Here is a 21359-nt window from a genome sequence, read left to right on the forward strand (position 1 = left end):
AATACCCTTCCATATACTTTACCAGGAATACTCAACAAGCTTATACCTCTGTAATTTGAGCACTCACTCTTATCCCCTTTGCCTTTGTACAATGGCACTATGCAAGCATTCTGCCAATCCTCAGGCACCTCATCATGAGTCATACATACATTAAATAACCTTACCAACCAGTGAGCAATATACTCACCCCCTTTTTTAATAAATTCCACTACAATACCATCCAAACCTGCTGCCTTGCCAGCTTTCATCTTCCGCAAAGCTTTTACTACCTCTTCTCTGTTTACCAAATCATTTTCCCTAACCCTCTCACTTTGCACACCACCTCGACCAAAACACCCTATATCTGCCACTCTATCATCAAATACATTCAACAAACCTTCAAAATACTCACTCCATCTCCTTCTCACACCACCACTACTTGTTATCACCTCCCCATTAGCCCCCTTCACTGAAGTTCCCATTTGCTCCCTTGTCTTACGCACTTTATTTACCTCCTTCCAGAACATCTTTTTATTCTCCCTAAAATTTAATGATACTCTCTCACCCCAACTCTCATTTGCCCTCTTTTTCACCTCTTGCACCTTTCTCTTGACCTCCTGTCTCTTTCTTTTATACATCTCCCACTCATTTGCATTTTTTCCCTGCAAAAATCGTCCAAATGCCTCTCTCTTCTCTTTCACTAATAATCTTCCTTCTTCATCCCACCACTCACTACCCTTTCTAATCAACCCACCTCCCACGCTTCTCATGCCACAAGCATCTTTTGCGCAAGCCATCACTGCTTCCCTAAATACATCCCATTCCTCCCCCACTCCCCTTACCTCCTTTGTTCTCACCTTTTTCCATTCTGTACTCAGTCTCTCCTGGTACTTCCTCACACAATTCTCCTTCCCAAGCTCACTTACTCTCACCACCCTCTTCACCCCAACATTCTCTCTTCTTTTCTGAAAACCCGTACAAATCTTCACTTTCGCCTCCACAAGATAATGTTCAGACATCCCTCCAGTTGCACCTCTCAGCACATTAACATCCAAAAGTCTCTCTTTCGCGCGCCTGTCAATTAACACGTGATCCAATAACGCTCTCTGGCCATCTCTCCTACTTACATAAGTACACTTATGTATATCTCGCTTTTTAAACCAGGTATTCCCAATCACCAGTCCTTTTTCAGCACATAAATCTACAAGCTCTTCACCATTTCCATTTACAATAATATATATGTGTGGAAGTCGAGAACATTATCTCGGAAAGCAAAAATGGGTATGTTTGAAGGAATAGTGGTTCCAACAATGTTGTATGGTTGCGAGGCGTGGGCTATGGATAGAGTTGTGCACAGGTGGGTGGATGTGCTGGAAATGAGATGTTTGAGGACAATGTGTGGTGTGAGGTGGTTTGATCGAGTAAGTAATGTAAGGGTAAGAGAGATGTGTGGAAATGAAAAGAGCGTGGTTGAGAGAGCAGAAGAGGGTGTTTTGAAATGGTTTGGGCACATGGAGAGAACCAGTGAGGAAAGATTGACTAAGAGGATATATGTGTCGGAGGTGGAGGGAACGAGGAGAAGTGGGAGACCAAACTGGAGGTGAGAAGATGGAGTGAAAAAGATTTTGTGTGATCGGGGCCTGAACATGCAGGAGGGTGAAAGGCGGGCAAGGAATAGAGTGAATTGGATCGATGTGGTATACCAGGGTTGACGTGCTGTCAGTGGATTGAATCAGGGCATGTGAAGCGTCTGGGGTAAACCATGGAAAGTTGTGTGGGGCCTGGATGTGGAAAGGGAGCTGTGGTTTCGGGCATTATTGTGTGACAGCTGGAGACTGAGTGTGAACGAATGGGGCCTTTGTTGTCTTTTCCTAGTGCTACCTCACACACATGAAGGGGGGAGGGGGATGGTATTCCATGTGTGGCGAGGTGGCGATGGGAATGAATAGGGGCAGACAGTGTGAATTGTTTGCATGGGTATATATGTATATGTCTGTGTGTGTATATATATGTGTACATTGAGATGTATAGGTATGTATATTTGCGTGTGTGGGCGTGTGTGTGTGTACATTGTGTATGGGGGTGGGTTGGGCCATTTCTTTCGTCTGTTTCCTTGCGCTACCTCACAAACGCGGGAGACAGCGACAAAGCAAAATAAATATATATATATATATATATTTTTTTTTTCTTTTTTTGCTTTGTCGCTGTCTCCCGCGTTTGCAAGGTAGCGCAAGGAAACAGACGAAAGAAATGGCCCAACCCACCCCCATACACATGTATATACATGCCATCCAAACCTATACATACCATCCAAACCTATATATATATATATATATATATATATATATATATATATATATATATATATATATATATATATATGTATATATATATATTATTATTATTTTATTATACTTTGTCGCTGTCTCCCGCGTTTGCGAGGTAGCGCAAGGAAACAGACGAAAGAAATGGCCCAACCCCCCCCCCACACACAAGTACATACTTACGTCCACACACACAAATATACATACCTACACAGCTTTCCATGGTTTACCCCAGACGCTTCACATGCCTTGATTCAATACACTGACAGCACGTCAACCCCGGTATACCACATCGCTCCAATTCACTCTATTCCTTGCCCTCCTTTCACCCTCCTGCATGTTCAGGCCCCGATCACACAAAATCTTTTTCACTCCATCTTTCCACTTCCAATTTGGTCTCCCTCTTCTCCTCGTTCCCTCCACCTCCGACACATATATCCTCTTGGTCAATCTTTCCTCACTCATTCTCTCCATGTAACCATTTCAAAACACCCTCTTCTGCTCTCTCAACCACGCTCTTTTTATTTCCACACATCTCTCTTACCCTTACGTTACTTACTCGATCAAACTACCTCACACCACACATTGTCCTCAAACATCTCATTTCCAGCACATCCATCCCCCTGTGCACAACTCTATCCATAGCACACGCCTCGCAACCATACAACATTGTTGGAAACACTATTCCTTCAAACATAGCCATTTTTGCTTTCCGAGATAATGTTCTCGACTTCCACACATTCTTCAAGGCTCCCAGGATTTTCGCCCCCTCCCCCACCCTATGATCCACTTCCGCTTCCATGGTTCCATCCGCTGCCAGATCCACTCCCAGATATCTAAAACACTTCACTTCCTCCAGTTTTTCTCCATTCAAACTTACCTCCCAATGGACTTGACCCTCAACCCTACTGTACCTAATAACCTTGCTCTTATTCACATTTACTCTTAACTTTCTTCTTTCACACACTTTACCAAACTCAGTCACCAGCTTCTGCAGTTTCTCACATGAATCAGCCACCAGCGCTGTATCATCAGCGAACAACAACTGACTCACTTCTCAAGCTCTCTCATCCCCAACAGACTTCATTCCTACCCCTCTTTCCAAAACTCTTGCATTCACCTCCCTAACAACCCCATCCATAAACATATTAAACAACCATGGAGACATCACACACCCCTGCCGCAAACCTACATTCAATGAGAACCAATCACTTTCCTCTCTTCCTACACGTACACATGCTTTACATCCTCGATAAAACCTTTTCACTGCTTCTAACAACTTGCCTCCCACACCATATATTCTTAATACCTTCCACAGAGCATCTCTATCAACTCTATCATATGCCTTCTCCAGATCCATAAATGCTACATACAAATCCATATATATATATATATATATATATATATATATATATATATTTAAATAAATAAATATATAAATATATAAATTATTGCATGACAGCTAGAGACTGAGTGTGAACGAATGGGGCCTTTGTTGTCTTTTCCTAGCGCTACCTCGCACACATGAAGGGGGAGGGGGATGTTATTCCATGTGTGGCAAGGTGGCGATGGGAATGATTAAAGGCAGACAGTGTGAATTGTGTGCATGTGTATATATATATATATATATATATATATGTGTCTGTGTGTGTATATATATGTGTACACTGAGATGTATGGGTATGTATATTTGTGTGTGTGGACGTCTATGTATATACATGTGTAGGATGGTGGGTTGGGCCATTTCTTTCGTCTGTTTCCTTGTGCTACCTTGCAAACGCGGGAGACAGCAACAAAGCAAAATAAATATAAATTTACATATATACATTTTATTAATATTTTGCTCTGTCGCTCTCTCCCATGTTTGCGAGGTAGCGCAAGGAAACAGACGAAATAAATGGCCCAACCCACCCCCATATATATATATATATATATATATATATATATATATATATATATGTATATATATATATATATATCTTCTTTTTTTTTTCTTTTAAACTATTCGCCATTTCCCGTGTTAGCGAGGTAGCGTTAAGAACAGAGGACTGGGCCTTTTTTGGAATATCCTCACCTGGCCCCCTCTGTTCCTTCTTTTGGAAAATTTAAAAAAAAAACGAGAGGGGAGGATTTCCAGCCCCCCGCTCCCTCCCCTTTTAGTCGCCTTCTACGACACGCAGGGAATACGTAGGAAGTATTCTTAATCCCTTATCCCCAGGGATAATATATATATATATATATATATATATATATATATATATATATATATATATATATATATATATATATATATTTTTTTTTTCTTTTTTTTATACTTTGTCGCTGTCTCCCGCGTTTGCGAGGTAGCGCAAGGAAACAGACGAAAGAAATGGCCCAACCCCCCCCCCCATACACATGTACATACACACGTCCACACACGCAAATATACATACCTACACAGCTTTCCATGGTTTACCCCAGACGCTTCACATGCCTTGATTCACTCCACTGACAGCACGTCAACCCCTGTATACCACATCGCTCCAATTCACTCTATTCCTTGCCCTCCTTTCACCCTCCTGCATGTTCAGGCCCCGATCACACAAAATCTTTTTCACTCCATCTTTCCACCTCCAATTTGGTCTCCCTCTTCTCGTTCCCTCCACCTCCGACACATATATCCTCTTGGTCAATCTTTCCTCACTCATTCTCTCCATGTGCCCAAACCATTTCAAAACACCCTCTTCTGCTCTCTCAACCACGCTCTTTTTATTTCCACACATCTCTCTTACCCTTACGTTACTTACTCGATCAAACCACCTCACACCACTCATTGTCCTCAAACATCTCATTTCCAGCACATCCATCCTCCTGCGCACAACTCTATCCATAGCCCACGCCTCGCAACCATACAACATTGTTGGAACCACTATTCCTTCAAACATACCCATTTTTGCTTTCCGAGATAATGTTCTCGACTATGAATATATATATATATATATTTTTTTTTTTTTTTTTTTTTTTTTTTTTTTTTTATACTTTGTCGCTGTCTCCCGCGTTTGCGAGGTAGCGCAAGGAAACAGACGAAAGAAATGGCCCAACCCCCCCCCCCCATACACATGTACATACACACGTCCAGACACGCAAATATACATACCTACACAGCTTTCCATGGTTTACCCCAGACGCTTCACATGCCTTGCTTCAATCCACTGACAGCACGTCAACCCCTGTATACCACATGACTCCAATTCACTCTATTTCTTGCCCTCCTTTCACCCTCCTGCATGTTCAGGCCCCGATCACACAAAATCTTTTTCACTCCATCTTTCCACCTCCAATTTGGTCTCCCTCTTCTCCTCGTTCCCTCCACCTCCGACACATATATCCTCTTGGTCAATCTCTCCTCACTCATTCTCTCCATGTGCCCAAACCATTTCAAAACACCCTCTTCTGCTCTCTCGACCACGCTCTTTTTATTTCCACACATCTCTCTTACCCTTACGTTACTTACTCGATCAAACCACCTCACACCACACATTGTCCTCAAACATCTCATTTCCAGCACATCCATCCTCCTGCGCACATCTCTATCCATAGCCCACGCCTCGCAACCATACAGCATTGTTGGAACCACTATTCCCTCAAACATACCCATTTTTGCTTTCCGAGATAATGTTCTCGACTTCCACACATTTTTCAAGGCTCCCAAAATTTTCGCCCCCTCCCCCACTCTATGATCCACTTCCGCTTCCATGGTTCCATCCGCTGACAGATCCACTCCCAGATATCTAAAACACTTCACTTCCTCCAGTTTTTCTCCATTCAAACTCACCTCCCAATTGACTTGACCCTCACCCCTACTGTACCTAATAACCTTGCTCTTATTCACATTTACTCTCAACTTTCTTCTTCCACACACTTTACCAAACTCAGTCACCAGCTTCTGCAGTTTCTCACATGAATCAGCCACCAGCGCTGTATCATCAGCGAACAACAATTGACTCACTTCCCAAGCTCTCTCATCCCCAACAGACTTCATACTTGCCCCTCTTTCCAGGACTCTTGCATTTACCTCCTTTACAACCCCATCCATAAACAAATTAAACAACCATGGAGACATCACACACCCCTGCCGCAAACCTACATTCACTGAGAACCAATCACTTTCCTCTCTTCCTACACGTACACATGCCTTACATCCTCGATAAAAACTTTTCACTGCTTCTAACAACTTGCCTCCCACACCATATATTCTTAATACCTTCCACAGAGCATCTCTATCAACTCTATCATATGCCTTCTCCAGATCCATAAATGCTACATACAAATCCATTTGCTTTTCTAAGTATTTCTCACATACATTCTTCAAAGCAAACACCTGATCCACACATCCTCTACCACTTCTGAAACCGCACTGCTCTTCCCCAATCTGATGCTCTGTACATGCCTTCACCCTCTCAATCAATACCCTCCCATATAATTTACCAGGAATACTCAACAAACTTATACCTCTGTAATTTGAGCACTCACTCTTATCCCCTTTGCCTTTGTACAATGGCACTATGCACGCATTCCGCCAATCCTCAGGCACCTCACCATGAGTCATACATACATTAAATAACCTTACCAACCAGTCAACAATACAGTCACCCCCTTTCTTAATAAATTCCACTGCAATACCATCCAAACCTGCTGCCTTGCCGGCTTTCATCTTCCGCAAAGCTTTTACTACCTCCTCTCTGTTTACCAAATCATTTTCCCTAACCCTCTCACTTTGCACACCACCTCGACCAAAACACCCTATATCTGCCACTCTGTCATCAGACACATTCAACAAACCTTCAAAATACTCATTCCATCTCCTTCTCACATCACCGCTACTTGTTATCACCTCCCCATTAGAAGCAGTGAAAAGTTTTTATCGAGGATGTAAGGCATGTGTACGTGTAGGAAGAGAGGAAAGTGATTGGTTCTCAGTGAATGTAGGTTTGCGGCAGGGGTGTGTGATGTCTCCATGGTTGTTTAATTTGTTTATGGATGGGGTTGTTAGGGAGGTAAATGCAAGAGTTTTGGAAAGAGGGGCAAGTATGAAGTCTGTTGGGGATGAGAGAGCTTGGGAAGTGAGTCAGTTGTTGTTCGCTGATGATACAGCACTGGTGGCTGATTCATGTGAGAAACTGCAGAAGCTGGTGACTGAGTTTGGTAAAGTGTGTGAAAGAAGAAAGTTAAGAGTAAATGTGAATAAGAGCAAGGTTATTAGGTACAGTAGGGTTGAGGGTCAAGTCAATTGGGAGGTGAGTTTGAATGGAGAAAAACTGGAGGAAGTGAAGTGTTTTAGATATCTGGGAGTGGATCTGGCAGCAGATGGAACCATGGAAGCGGAAGTGGATCATAGGGTGGGGGAGGGGGCGAAAATTCTGGGGGCCTTGAAGAATGTGTGGAAGTCGAGAACATTATCTCGGAAAGCAAAAATGGGTATGTTTGAAGGAATAGTGGTTCCAACAATGTTGTATGGTTGCGAGGCGTGGGCTATGGATAGAGTTGTGCGCAGGAGGATGGATGTGCTGGAAATGAGATGTTTGAGGACAATGTGTGGTGTGAGGTGGTTTGATCGAGTGAGTAACGTAAGGGTAAGAGAGATGTGTGGAAATAAAAAGAGCGTGGTTGAGAGAGCAGAAGAGGGTGTTTTGAAGTGGTTTGGGCACATGGAGAGAATGAGTGAGGAAAGATTGACCAAGAGGATATATGTGTCGGAGGTGGAGGGAACGAGGAGAAGAGGGAGACCAAATTGGAGGTGGAAAGATGGAGTGAAAATGATTTTGTGTGATCGGGGCCTGAACATGCAGGAGGGTGAAAGGAGGGCAAGGAATAGAGTGAATTGGAGCGATGTGGTATACCGGGGTTGACGTGCTGTCAGTGGATTGAATCAAGGCATGTGAAGCGTCTGGGGTAAACCATGGAAAGCTGTGTAGATATGTATATTTGCGTGTGTGGACGTATGTATGTACATGTGTGTGGGGGGGGTTGGGTCATTTCTTTCGTCTGTTTCCTTGTGCTACCTCGCAAACGCGGGAGACAGCGACAAAGTATAATAAAATAATAATAATATATATATATACATACATATATATATATATATATATATATATATATATATATATATATATATATATATATATAGGTTTGGATGGTATTGCAGTGGAATTTATTAAAAAAGGGGGTGACTGTATTGTTGACCGGTTGGTAAGGTTATTTAATGTATGTATGACTCATGGTGAGGTGCCTGAGGATTGGCGGAATGCGTGCATAGTGCCATTGTATAAAGGCAAAGGGGATAAGAGTGAGTGCTCAAATTACAGAGGTATAAGTTTGTTGAGTATTCCTGGCAAATTATATGGGAGGGTATTGATTGAGAGGGTAAAGGCATGTACAGACCATCAGATTGGGGAAGAGCAGTGTGGTTTCAGAAGTGGTAGAGGATGTGTGGATCAGGTGTTTGCTTTGAAGAATGTATGTGAGAAATACTTAGAAAAGCAAATGGATTTGTATGTAGCATTTATGGATCTGGAGAAGGCATATGATAGAGTTGATAGAGATGATCTGTGGAAGGTATTAAGAATATATGGTGTGGGAGGCAAGTTGTTAGAAGCAGTGAAAAGTTTTTATCGAGGATGTAAGGCATGTGTACGTGTAGGAAGAGAGGAAAGTGATTGGTTTTCAGTGAATGTAGGTTTGCGGCAGGGGTGTGGGATGTCTCCATGGTTGTTTAATTTGTTTATGGATGGGGTTGTTAGGGAGGTGAATGCACGAGTTTTGGAAAGAGGGGCAAGTATGCAGTCTGTTGGGGATGAGAGAGCTTGGGAAGTGAGTCAGTTGTTGTTCGCTGATGATACAGCGCTGGTGGCTGATTCATGTGAGAAACTGCAGAAGCTGGCGACTGAGTTTGGTAAAGTGTGTGAAAGAAGAAAGTTAAGAGTAAATGTGAATAAGAGCAAGGTTATTAGGTACAGTAGGGTTGATGGTCAATTCAGTTGGGAGGTGAGTTTGAATGGAGAAAAACTGGAGGAAGTGAAGTGTTTTAGATATCTGGGAGTGGATCTGGCAGCGGATGGAACCATGGAAGCGGAAGTGGATCATAGGGTGGGGGAGGGGGCGAAAATTCTGGGAGCCTTGAAGAATGTGTGGAAGTCGAGAACATTATCTCGGAAAGCAAAAATGGGTATGTTTGAAGGAATAGTGGTTCCAACAATGTTGTATTGTTGCGAGGCGTGGACTATGGATAGAGTTGTGCGCAGGAGGATGGATGTGCTGGAAATGAGATGTTTGAGGACAATGTGTGGTGTGAGGTGGTTTGATCAAGTAGGTAACGTAAGGGTAAGAGAGATGTGTGGAAATAAAAAGAGCGTGGTTGAGAGAGCAGAAGAGGGTGTTTTGAAATGGTTTGGTCACATGGAGAGAATGAGTGAGGAAAGATTGACCAAGAGGATATATGTGTCGGAGGTGGAGGGAACGAGGAGAAGAGGGAGACCAAATTGGAGGTGGAAAGATGGAGTGAAAAAGATTTTGTGTGATCGGGGCCTGAACATGCAGGAGGGTGAAAGGAGGGCAAAGAATAGAGTGAATTGGATCGATGTAGTATACCGGGGTTGACGTGCTGTCAGTGGATTGAATCAAGGCATGTGTATGGGGGTGGGTTGGGCCATTTCTTTCGTCTGTTTCCTTGCGCCACCTCGCAAACGCGGGAGACAGCGACAAAAAAAAAAAAAAAAATATATATATATATATATATATATATATATATATCCCTGGGGATAGGGAAGAAAGAATACTTCCCACGTATTCCCTGCGTGTCGTACAAGGCGACTAAAAGGGGAGGGAGTGGGGGGCTGGAAATCCTCCCCTCTCGTTTTTTTTTTTAATTTTCCAAAAGAGGGAACAGAGAAGGGGGCCAGGTGAGGATATTACCTCAAAGGCCCAGACCTCTGTTCTTTATGCTAACTCGCTAACACGGGAAATAGCAAATAGTTTGAAAGATATATATATATATATATATATATATATATATATATATATATATATATATATATATATATATATTTTTTTTTTATACTTTGTCGCTGTCTCCCGCGTTTGCGAGGTAGCGCAAGGAAACAGACGAAAGAAATGGCCCAACCCCCCCCATATACATGTATATACATACGTCCACACACGCAAATATACATACCTACACAGCTTTCCATGGTTTACCCCAGACGCTTCACATGCCTTGATTCAATCCACTGACAGCACGTCAACCCCGGTATACCACATCGCTCCAATTCACTCTATTCCTTGCCCTCCTTTCACCCTCCTGCATGTTCAGGCCCCGATCACACAAAATCTTTTTCACTCCATCTTTCCACCTCCAATTTGGTCTCCCTCTCCTCCTTGCTCCCTCCACCTCTGACTCATATATCCTCTTGGTCAATCTTTCCTCAGTCATCCTCTCCATGTGCCCAAACCACTTCAAAACACCCTCTTCTGCTCTCTCAACCACGCTCTTTTTATTTCCACACATCTCTCTTACCCTTACGTTACTCACTCGATCAAACCACCTCACACCACACATTGTCCTCAAACATCTCATTTCCAGCACATCCATCCTCCTGCGCACAACTCTATCCATAGTCCACGCCTCGCAACCATACAACATTGTTGGAACCACTATTCCTTCAAACATACCCATTTTTGCTTTCCGAGATAATGTTCTCGACTTCCACACATTCTTCAAGGCCCCCAGAATTTTCGCCCCCTCCCCCACCCTATGATCCACTTCCGCTTCCATGGTTCCATCCGCTGCCAGATCCACTCCCAGATATCTAAAACACTTCACTTCCTCCAGTTTTTCTCCATTCAAACTCACCTCCCAATTGACTTGACCCTCAACCCTACTGTACCTAATAACCTTGCTCTTATTCACATTTACTCTTAACTTTCTTCTTCCACACACTTTACCAAACTCAGTCACCAGCTTCTGCAGTTTCTCACATGAATCAGCCACCAGCGCTGTATCATCAGCGAACAACAACTGACTCACTTCCCAAGCTCTCTCATCCCCAACAGACTTCATACTTGCCCCTCTTTCCAAAACTCTTGCATTTACCTCCCTAACAACCCCATCCATAAACAAATTAAACAACCATGGAGACATCACACACCCCTGCCGCAAACCTACATTCACTGAGAACCAATCACTTTCCTCTCTTCCTACACGTACACATGCCTTACATCCTCGATAAAAACTTTTCACTGCTTCTAACAACTTTCCTCCCACACCATATATTCTTAATACCTTCCACAGAGCATCTCTATCAACTCTATCATATGCCTTCTCCAGATCCATAAATGCTACATACAAATCCATTTGCTTTTCTAAGTATTTCTCACATACATTCTTCAAAGCAAACACCTGATCCACACATCCTCTACCACTTCTGAAACCACACTACTCTTCCCCAATCTGATGCTCTGTACATGCCTTCACCCTCTCAATCAATACCCTCCCATATAATTTACCAGGAATACTCAACAAACTTATACCTCTGTAATTTGAGCACTCACTCTTATCCCCTTTGCCTTTGTACAATGGCACTATGCACGCATTCCGCCAATCCTCAGGCACCTCACCATGAGTCATACATACATTAAATAACCTTACCAACCAGTCAACAATACAGTCACCCCCTTTTTTAATAAATTCCACTGCAATACCATCCAAACCTGCTGCCTTGCTGGCTTTCATCTTCCGCAAAGCTTTCACTACCTCTTCTCTGTTTACCAAATCATTTTCCCTAACCCTCTCACTTTGCACACCACCTCGACCAAAACACCCTATATCTGCCACTCTATCATCAAACACATTCAGCAAACCTTCAAAATACTCACTCCATCTCCTTCTCACATCACCACTACTTGTTATCACCTCCCCATTTGCGCCCTTCACTGAAGTTCCCATTTGCTCCCTTGTCTTACGCACTTTATTTACCTCCTTCCAGAACATCTTTTTATTCTCCCTAAAATTTAATGATACTCTCTCACCCCAACTCTCATTTGCCCTTTTTTTCACCTCTTGCACCTTTCTCTTGACCTCCTGTCTCTTTCTTTTATACATCTCCCACTCAATTGCATTTTTTCCCTGCAAAAATCGTCCAAATGCCTCTCTCTTCTCTTTCACTAATACTCTTACTTCTTCATCCCACCACTCACTACCCTTTCTAATCAACCCACCTCCCACTCTTCTCATGCCACAAGCATCTTTTGCGCAATCCATCACTGATTCCCTAAATACATCCCATTCCTCCCCCACTCCCCTTGCTTCCATTGTTCTCACCTTTTTCCATTCTGTACTCAGTCTCTCCTGGTACTTCCTCACACAGGTCTCCTTCTCAAGCTCACTTACTCTCACCACCCTCTTCACCCCAACATTCACTCTTCTTTTCTGAAAACCCATACAAATCTTCACCTTAGCCTCCACAAGATAATGATCAGACATCCCTCCAGTTGCACCTCTCAGCACATTAACATCCAAAAGTCTCTCTTTCGCACGCCTGTCAATTAACACGTAATCCAATAATGCTCTCTGGCCATCTCTCCTACTTACATAAGTATACTTATGTATATCTCGCTTTTTAAACCAGGTATTCCCAATCATCAGTCCTTTTTCAGCACATAAATCTACAAGCTCTTCACCATTTTCATTTACAACACTGAACACCCCATGTATACCAATTATTCCCTCAAATGCCACATTACTCACCTTTGCATTCAAATCACCCATCACTATAACCTGGTCTCGTGCATCAAAACCACTAACACACTCATTCAGCTGCTCCCAAAACACTTGCCTCTCTTGATCTTTCTTCTCATGCCCAGGTGCATATGCTCCAATAATCACCCACCTCTCTCCATCAACTTTCAGTTTTACCCATATTAATCGAGAATTTACTTTCTTACACTCTATCACATACTCCCACAACTCCTGTTTCAGGAGTATTGCTACTCCTTCCCTTGCTCTTGTCCTCTCACTAACCCCTGAGTTTACTCACCAGACATTCCCAAACCACTCTTCCCCTTTACCCTTGAGCTTCGTTTCACTCAGAGCCAAAACATCCAGGTTCCTTTCCTCAAACATACTACCTATCTCTCCTTTTTTCACATCTTGGTTACATCCACACACATTTAGGCACCCCACTCTGAGCCTTCGAGGAGGATGAGCACTCCCCGCGTGACTCCTTCTTCTGTTTCCCATTTTAGAAAGTTAATACAAGGAGGGGAGGATTTCTGGCCCCCCGCTCCCGTCCTCTCTAGTCGCTTTCTACGACACGCGAGGAACACGTGGGAAGTATTCTCTCACCCCTATCCCCATGGATAATATACATATATATATATATACATATACACATACACACACATACACATACATACGCACATATACACACACACACACATACATATATATACATATGAGAAATGTAAGAAACAATTTAGAAAACTGAAACTTCTAGCTTGAAATGAATGAAAAAAATGAATGTCACATAATGGTTAAACCTCTGGCTATGGAAAAAAGGAAATGTATAATTTATTTACACAAACGTCAATAGCAGTTCTCATCAATTTAACCACTGTATCAATAAGCTTCAATGTCTAAGCTACATTTTTCTCCAATTTCACTATTTTCCTTCACATTTTCAATTGTGTCTGAAGGTTCTACTTCAAGAGTGATTGTTTTTCCAGTAAGGGTCTTCACCTAGCACTGCCTATTCTTCATTCTGTGTATCTGTTTTATCTCACCTAAAAACAAGATTATTAGAACCTGATGAAGTCCTTAGAACTTAATATGGTGGGAAGATGCCCATCAGTTGATAGCTATACCTGCATAAAGCCCAAGGATGAAGCATCAACGCCACTTTTCATCAACTGTCCATTTCAGGCAACTCATCCTTCTTTCAAACTGGCTGTAGCTGTTCCATCTTGGAATAGATGGAGCTGTTGGTCAGAACAAGATATATATATATATATATATATATATATATATATATATATATATATATATTTCCCTGGGGATAGGGGAGAAAGAATACTTCCCACGTATTCCCTGTGTGTCGTAGAAGGCAACTAAAAGGGAATGGAGCAGGGGGCTGGAAATCCTCCCCTCTCGTTTTTTTTTTTTAATTTTCCAAAAGAAGGAACAGAGAAGAGGGCCAGGTGAGGATATTCCCTCAAAGGCCCAGTCCTCTGTTCTTAACGCTACTTCGCTATCGCGGGAAATGGCGAATAGTATGAAAAATATATATATATATATATATATATATATATATATATATATATATATATATATATATATATATATATACAATGCAAAAAAAAAAGTATATATATATATATATATATATATATATATATATATATATATATATATATATATATATATATATATATATCTTGTCTTGCGCACTTTGTTTGCCTCCTTCCAGAACATCTTTTTGTTCTCCCTAAAATATATATATATGTATATATATGTATATATATGTATATGTATGTATATATATATATATATATATATATATATATATATATATATATATATATATATATATATACCCTCATTTTTTTTTAATTTTCCAAAAGAAGGAACAGAGAAGGGGGCCAGGTGAGGTTATTCCCTCAAAGGCCCAGTCCTCTGTTCTTAACGCTACCTCGCTAACGCGGGAAATGGCGAATAGTATGAAAAAAAAAAAATATATATATATATATATATATATATATATACAAAGCAAAAAAAAAATATATATATATATATATATCCCCGGGGATAGTGGAGAAATAACACTTCCCACGTTTTCCCTGTGTCATAAAAGGCAACTAAAAGGGGAGGAAGCAGGGAGGCTGAACATCCTCCCCTCTCATTTTTAATTTTTCAAAAGAAGGAACAGAGAAGTGGGCCAAAAGAGGATGTTCGGGTAAATGAGAGAGTTTTTGAGAGAGGGGCAAGTATGCAGTCTGTTGGGGATAAAAGGGCATGGGAAGTGAGTGAATTATTGTTCGCTGATGATACAACACTGGTGGATCATTCAAGTGAGAAAATGCAGAAGTTGGTGACTGAATTTGGAAAAGTGTGTGAAAGGGGAGTTGAGAGTAAATGTGAATAAGAGCAAGGTTATTAGGGTTCAGTAGGGTTGAGGGACAAGTTAATTGGGATGTAAGTTTGAATGGAGAAAGGTTGGAGGAAGTGAAGTGATTTAGATATCTGGGAGTGGACTAGGCAATGAATGGAACCAGGAAGCAGAAGTAAGTCACAGGGTGGGGGAGGGGGGCAAAGATTCTGGGAGTGATGAAGAATGTGTGGTAGGAGAGAACATTATCTCAGAAAGCAAAAATGGATATGTTTGAACAGTAGTTCCAACAATATCATATGGTTCCCAGGCATGTGCGACAGATAGGGTTGTACGGAGGATGTTGGATGTTTTGGAAATGAAATTTAAGGACAATGTGTGGTGTGTCTGGGTAAGTAATGAAAGGGTAAGAGAGATGTGTGGTAATAAAATGAGTGTGGTTGAGAAAGCAGAAGAGGGTGTGTTGAAATGGTTTGGACATATGGAGAGAATGAGTAAGAAAAGATTGACATAGAGGATATGTGTCTGAGGTGGAAGGAACAAGAAGTGGGGACCAAATTGTAGGTGGAAGGATGAAATGAAAAAGATTGTGAGTGATCGGGTCATGAACATACAGGAGAGTGAGTAGCATGCAAGGAGTAGAGTGAACTGGAATGTGGTATACCAGGGTCGATGTGCTGTCAATGGACTGAACCAGGGCATGTGAAACGTCTGGGGTAAACCATGGCAAGGTCTCTGGGGCCTGGATGTGGATAGGGAGCTGTGATTTCAGTGTATTACACATGACTGCTAGAGATTGAGTGCAAATGAATGTGGCCTTTTTAGTCTGTTTTCATGGCACTACCTTACTGAAGTGGGGGTCAGCGATGCTGTTTCCTGTGAGGCAGGGTGGCGCCAAGAATGGATTGAAGGCAAGCAAGTATGAATATGTACATGTGTAAATATGTATTTGTATGTGTATGTATATGTAAGTGTATGGGTGTTTATGAATATATATGTGTGTATATGAGTGGTTAGGTAATTTTTCATCTGTTTCCTGGCACCACCTCACTGATGCTGGAAATGGCGATCAAGTATAATATAAAATAAATATATTTTATCTATTCATCATTCTTATTATAATACTTGATCAACGTTTCCTGTGTCAGAGATAGCACCAGAAAACAGACAAAGAATGGGCCATCCATTCACATACACACATATGTACATAAATGCTGATACACGTACACATACATATAAATACACATACGTCAACACATACACATATACATACAAATACACAGCCATTTACATATATGCCCATGTAAATATTCATACTCGCTAGCCTTCATCCATTTCCGGGGCCACTCCAGCCCACAGGAAACAGCATTACCACCCCCTGCATCAGTGAGGTAGCACCAGGAAAACAGACAGGTCGGGAAGGAAGAATTCCACCTCTGTATTCCCTGTGTGTTATAAAAGGCAACTAAAGAGGGCAGGGCTGGGGGCTAAAAACCCTGCCCTTCTTGTATTGTAATTCAATTTTTATAAGAGGAAACAGAAAGAGGAGCCAAGGGGGGAGTGCTCATCCTCCTCAAAGGCTCAGACTGGGGTTTCTGAATGTGTGTGGATGTAACCAAGATGAAAAGAAAGAAGAGATAAGAAGTAAGTGTGAGGAAAGAAACCTGGATGTTCTGGCTTTGGGTGAAATGAAGCTCAAGGGTAAAGGTTAGAATGGTTTGGGGAGGTCTTGGAAGTGAAGTTGGGGGTTGGTGAAAGGGTAATTGCTAATGAAGGAGTAGCACTACTCCTGAAACTGGAGTTGTGAGATTCTGTGATTGAGAGTAAGGAATCAAATTATAGAATGCTATTGGTAAAACTGAAAGTAGATGGTGAGTGATAGATGATTATTGGTGCCTATGCACCTGGGCATGAGAAGAAAGATCATGAGAGGCAAGTGTTTTGGGAACAGTTGAGTGAGTGTGTCAGCTGCTTTGGTGTATGAGACTGGGTGTTAGTGATGGGTGATTTCAGTTTGAAGGTATGTAATGTGGCAGTTGAGGGTATAACTGGTATGCATGGGGTATTCAATGTTATGAACGGAAATAGTGAAGAGCTTGTGGAGTTGTGTGCTGAAAAGACTGGTGATTGGGAATACCTGGTATAAAAAGAGAGATAAACACAAGTATATGAATGTGAGAAGGAGAGATGGTCAACTGGCGTTATTATACGACATATTAGTTGATAGGTGTGTAAAATAGACATTTGGATGCAAATGTGCTGACAGGGGCAACTGGTGGGATGTATAATCACTATCTTGCGGAGGTGAGAGAGAAGCTTTGAAGGGGTTTTCAAAAAAGAGGAAACAATGTAGGAGAGAGATTGATGAGAGTAAGCAAGCTTGGAAAAGAGACTTGTGTGAAGAAATACCAGGAGTGACTGAGTGTAAATGGACAAAGGTGAGAGCAAATGAAATGAGGGGAGAGGGTGAGGAATGGGAGGTATCTAGGAAAGCAGCGATGGCATGTGCAAGAGATGCATGTGGCATGCAAAAGGTGGAGTGTGAGCAAAATAGAAAGGGTAGTGAGCGGTGGGATGAAGAAGTAAGGTTGCTAATGAAAGAGAAAAGAGGAACATTTGGGTTGTACTTATAGGGAAGGAGTGCAAATGATTGGGAGATGTATAAGAGAAAGCAGGAGGTCAGGAGGAAGGTGCAGGGGTTGAAAAAGAGGGCAAGTGAGAGTTGAAGTGAGAGAGAATCATTAAACTTTATGGAAAATAAAAAGATGTTTTGGAAGGAGGTAAATAATATGCGAAAGAAGAGAACAAATGGGATCAATGGTAAAGAATGCAAAAGGGGAAGTGATAACAGATAGTGATGGAGTATTCTGAAGGATTGCTAAAAGTGTTTGTTAATAAGAGTGGCAGATACGGGGGTGTTTTGGTTGGGGTGATATGCGAACTGAGAGTCATGAAGAGTGGTTTGTTGAAGACAGAAGAGATGGTAAAAGCCTTGTAGAGGTTGAAATGTAGCAGGGCAGTGAAAGTGGATGGTACTGCTGTTGAATTTATCAAGAAAGGGGGTGACAGTGTTGTTGACTGGTTGGAAAGGATATTCATTGCATGTATGGATCATGTTGAAGTGACTGAGGAATGGAGGAATGCATGTATAGTGCCACTGTATAAAGGCAAAGGGGATAAAGGTGGGTGTTCAAACTACAGAGGTATAAGTTTGTTAAGTATACCTGGTAAGTTGTATGGGTGAATACTGATTGAGAGTTGAAGACCTGTACAGAGAAATAAATTGGGGAAAAGCAGTGTGGTAGAGGATGTGTGGCTCTGGTCTTTGCTTTGAAAAATGTATGTGAGAAATACTTACAAAAACAGATGGATTAGTTTGTTGCATTTATTGATCTGGAGAAGGCATACAGTTGATAGAAAAGCTTTGCGGACGGTCTTAATAATATATGCTAGAAGCAGAGAAGTTTTTATCATGGGTGTAAGAAAGGAGAGAGAATGGTTCTCAGTGAAGGCTGGTCTGAGGCAGGGGTGTTTGATGTCACCATGGTTATTCAATTTGTTTATGGATAGGGTGGTTAGGTAGGTAAATGCTGCAAGAGCTTTGGAAAGAGGGGTGAGTATGCAGTCTGTTGGGGATGAAATAGAAGTTAGTCAGTTGTTTGCCGATGATACAACACCAGTTGTTGATTTGAAAGAGAAACAGCAGAAGTTGGCGACTGAGTTTGGAAAAGTGTGTGAAAGGAAAATTTTCAGGGTGAATGTGAATAAAAGCATGGTTATTAGGTTCAGCAGGACTGAAGGACAAGTTAGTTGGGATGTAAGTTTGAATGGAGAAAAATTGTAGGCTTTGAAGTGTCTTAGATATCTGGGAGTGCACTTGGCAGTGAATGATACCATGGCAGCAGAGGTGAGTCACAGTGTGGGGAGGAAGTGAAGGTTCTGTGAGTGCTAAAGAATGTGTGGAAAGAGAGAATATTACATGGGAAGGCAAAAATGGGTGTCTGAAGGAAAAGTAGCCTAACAACCTTATACCAATGTAATTTCACACTAATCTTTATCCCCCTTGCCTTTATACAGTGGCACTATACATGCATTCTGCCAATCCTGAGGCACCTCACCAAGATCCATACATACACTAAATATCCTTAACAACCAATCACCAAGAGTCATCCTCTTTCTTAATAAACTCAACAGCAATACCATCCATTCAAGCTGCTTTGCTACATTTCATCTTCTGCAAGCCTTTCACTAAACACTCTCCAAGACTCTCTCAAGTTTTAAAGTTAGCCTGGGAGACTTTATAAGTTGGGTCACTTTCGACTCAACTCTGTCAAGTAAGGATGCAGAGCTAGAATCATCCCGGATGTGAGAACAGTACTCCATACAAGGACAAATCAACCCTCTGTACACAGGAAGCAACTGTTATTTTGGCACTTAAAGGAGTCCAACTTCTTAGAGGCAGACTTTGCTATTTAATGAAGTAATATTAAAGTTATAGTATACTATAACTCAGTAATGGATATAGATATTGTTAAATCATCTCTATTCAAACATGGCAGAATATCAATGTTGGTTTATAGAAATTAGAAAACTTTATAAGAGAAAAAAAAGCTTAAATATCTTTGCCAGAACATAGGTTAACCTGAGAGAGCTAAGGTCATTAAAGGTAACCTGTGCCTTAATCCGTTCACCTGTTTGTTAATCAATTCGCCTGCCTTGCCCAGTGGCAGCTGGTATATCATATTATGGTTCTCTTTATCTCTATTCAGCCCTGATGGTGTATTCATACAAAAGCATTTGACACTTCATATCTCCCGTTTCTTTGTGGTTATACCTGCATATGTATTATGTATATATGTACAATCAACAAGTCAAAAACTGATGCTTACCTGAATAATGGGAAGGTCCCTACGCTGTTGCTTGGGGACGAACATTTCAATATCCTGTAATTTCTGCCAGCCATAATGTACACCAACAAGGATTGGCACCATGACAATCATCACCATATTACGTCTCAAGAACTCCCTTGCTCGACCCAATTGAATCTTCATGCCTAAAAATTTGGGACACTTATGTAAGGCTGTGTATCAGTGAATCTACAAAGTAACTAAAATAAATATCTTTCAAAATGTATACCTTACAGGGAGACAAAAGTAAATGTCTAAATAATGGAGGTATGAGACTGCTGACAGCACTTGACAAGTTGTAAAGAAAAGTGGCGAGTGAAAGAGGGATGGCATGCACAGAGCACTAGATTGGAAAGGAGCAGAAGAGTATGTGTGAGCCAGGTTTCTTTGAAGAATTTGTTAGAAATATCAAAAAGAAACAAGGATTTGCATGAGGCATTTATGGATCCAGAAAGAATATCAACTACGGCTGACATAGATGCTTTGTGGAATGTGTGAGAAATATATGGTGTGGGTAGAAAACTACCAGAAGCAGTGAGGAATCTTTATTTAGACAGTAAAGTGTGCATGCAGGTAGTAAATGAGGGTGAGTGAGCTGTCCCATGTGAAGGGAGGTCTGCAGCAGGAGTGTGTGATGAACCTGTTTATGGATGGGATGGTGAGGGAGGTGAATGCTGAGGCTTGGAGAGAAGGGGAGGTCTGTAGTCTAATAGGAAATGAGGCGCCTGGAGAGTGAGTCAGTTGCTGTTTGCTGATGATGTGGCTCTGGTAGCAGATTCAAGAGGAAAACTATAAAAGCTGGTTTCAAAGTTTGGGAGTGTGCAAAAGAAGAAAGTTTTGAGTTAATGTGAATACAAGTAAGGGAAGGGACAGATTGATTAGTGAATACAAGTAAGGGAAGGGACAGATTGGTTGGTGAATACAAGTAAGGGAAAGGACAAATTGGTTGGAGTGTGAGTTTGAATGGCAAAAACCTTTTTTTTTAATACATCAGCTGAAGGAAACATGGAAAATAA

General features: G+C 41.6%; 1 protein-coding gene across 3 annotated transcripts in view; it reads right to left on the reverse strand.

The window, feature by feature from the left end:
* The window catches only part of LOC139764467 (molecular chaperone MKKS-like), a 91078-nt gene extending 70719 nt beyond the window's left edge, over positions 1-20359 (reverse strand). For all 3 annotated transcript variants that reach the window (XM_071691020.1, XM_071691019.1, XM_071691017.1), the window contains exon 1: positions 20326-20359. The gene's annotated coding sequence lies outside the window, so the exon portion shown is untranslated. The remainder of the gene's footprint in view (positions 1-20325) is intronic.
* Positions 20360-21359: the final 1000 nt, after the last annotated feature.

The sequence above is a fragment of the Panulirus ornatus genome, chromosome 50 (assembly GCF_036320965.1).
Source record: "Panulirus ornatus isolate Po-2019 chromosome 50, ASM3632096v1, whole genome shotgun sequence".
In the NCBI taxonomy this organism is placed as follows: domain Eukaryota; kingdom Metazoa; phylum Arthropoda; class Malacostraca; order Decapoda; family Palinuridae; genus Panulirus; species Panulirus ornatus.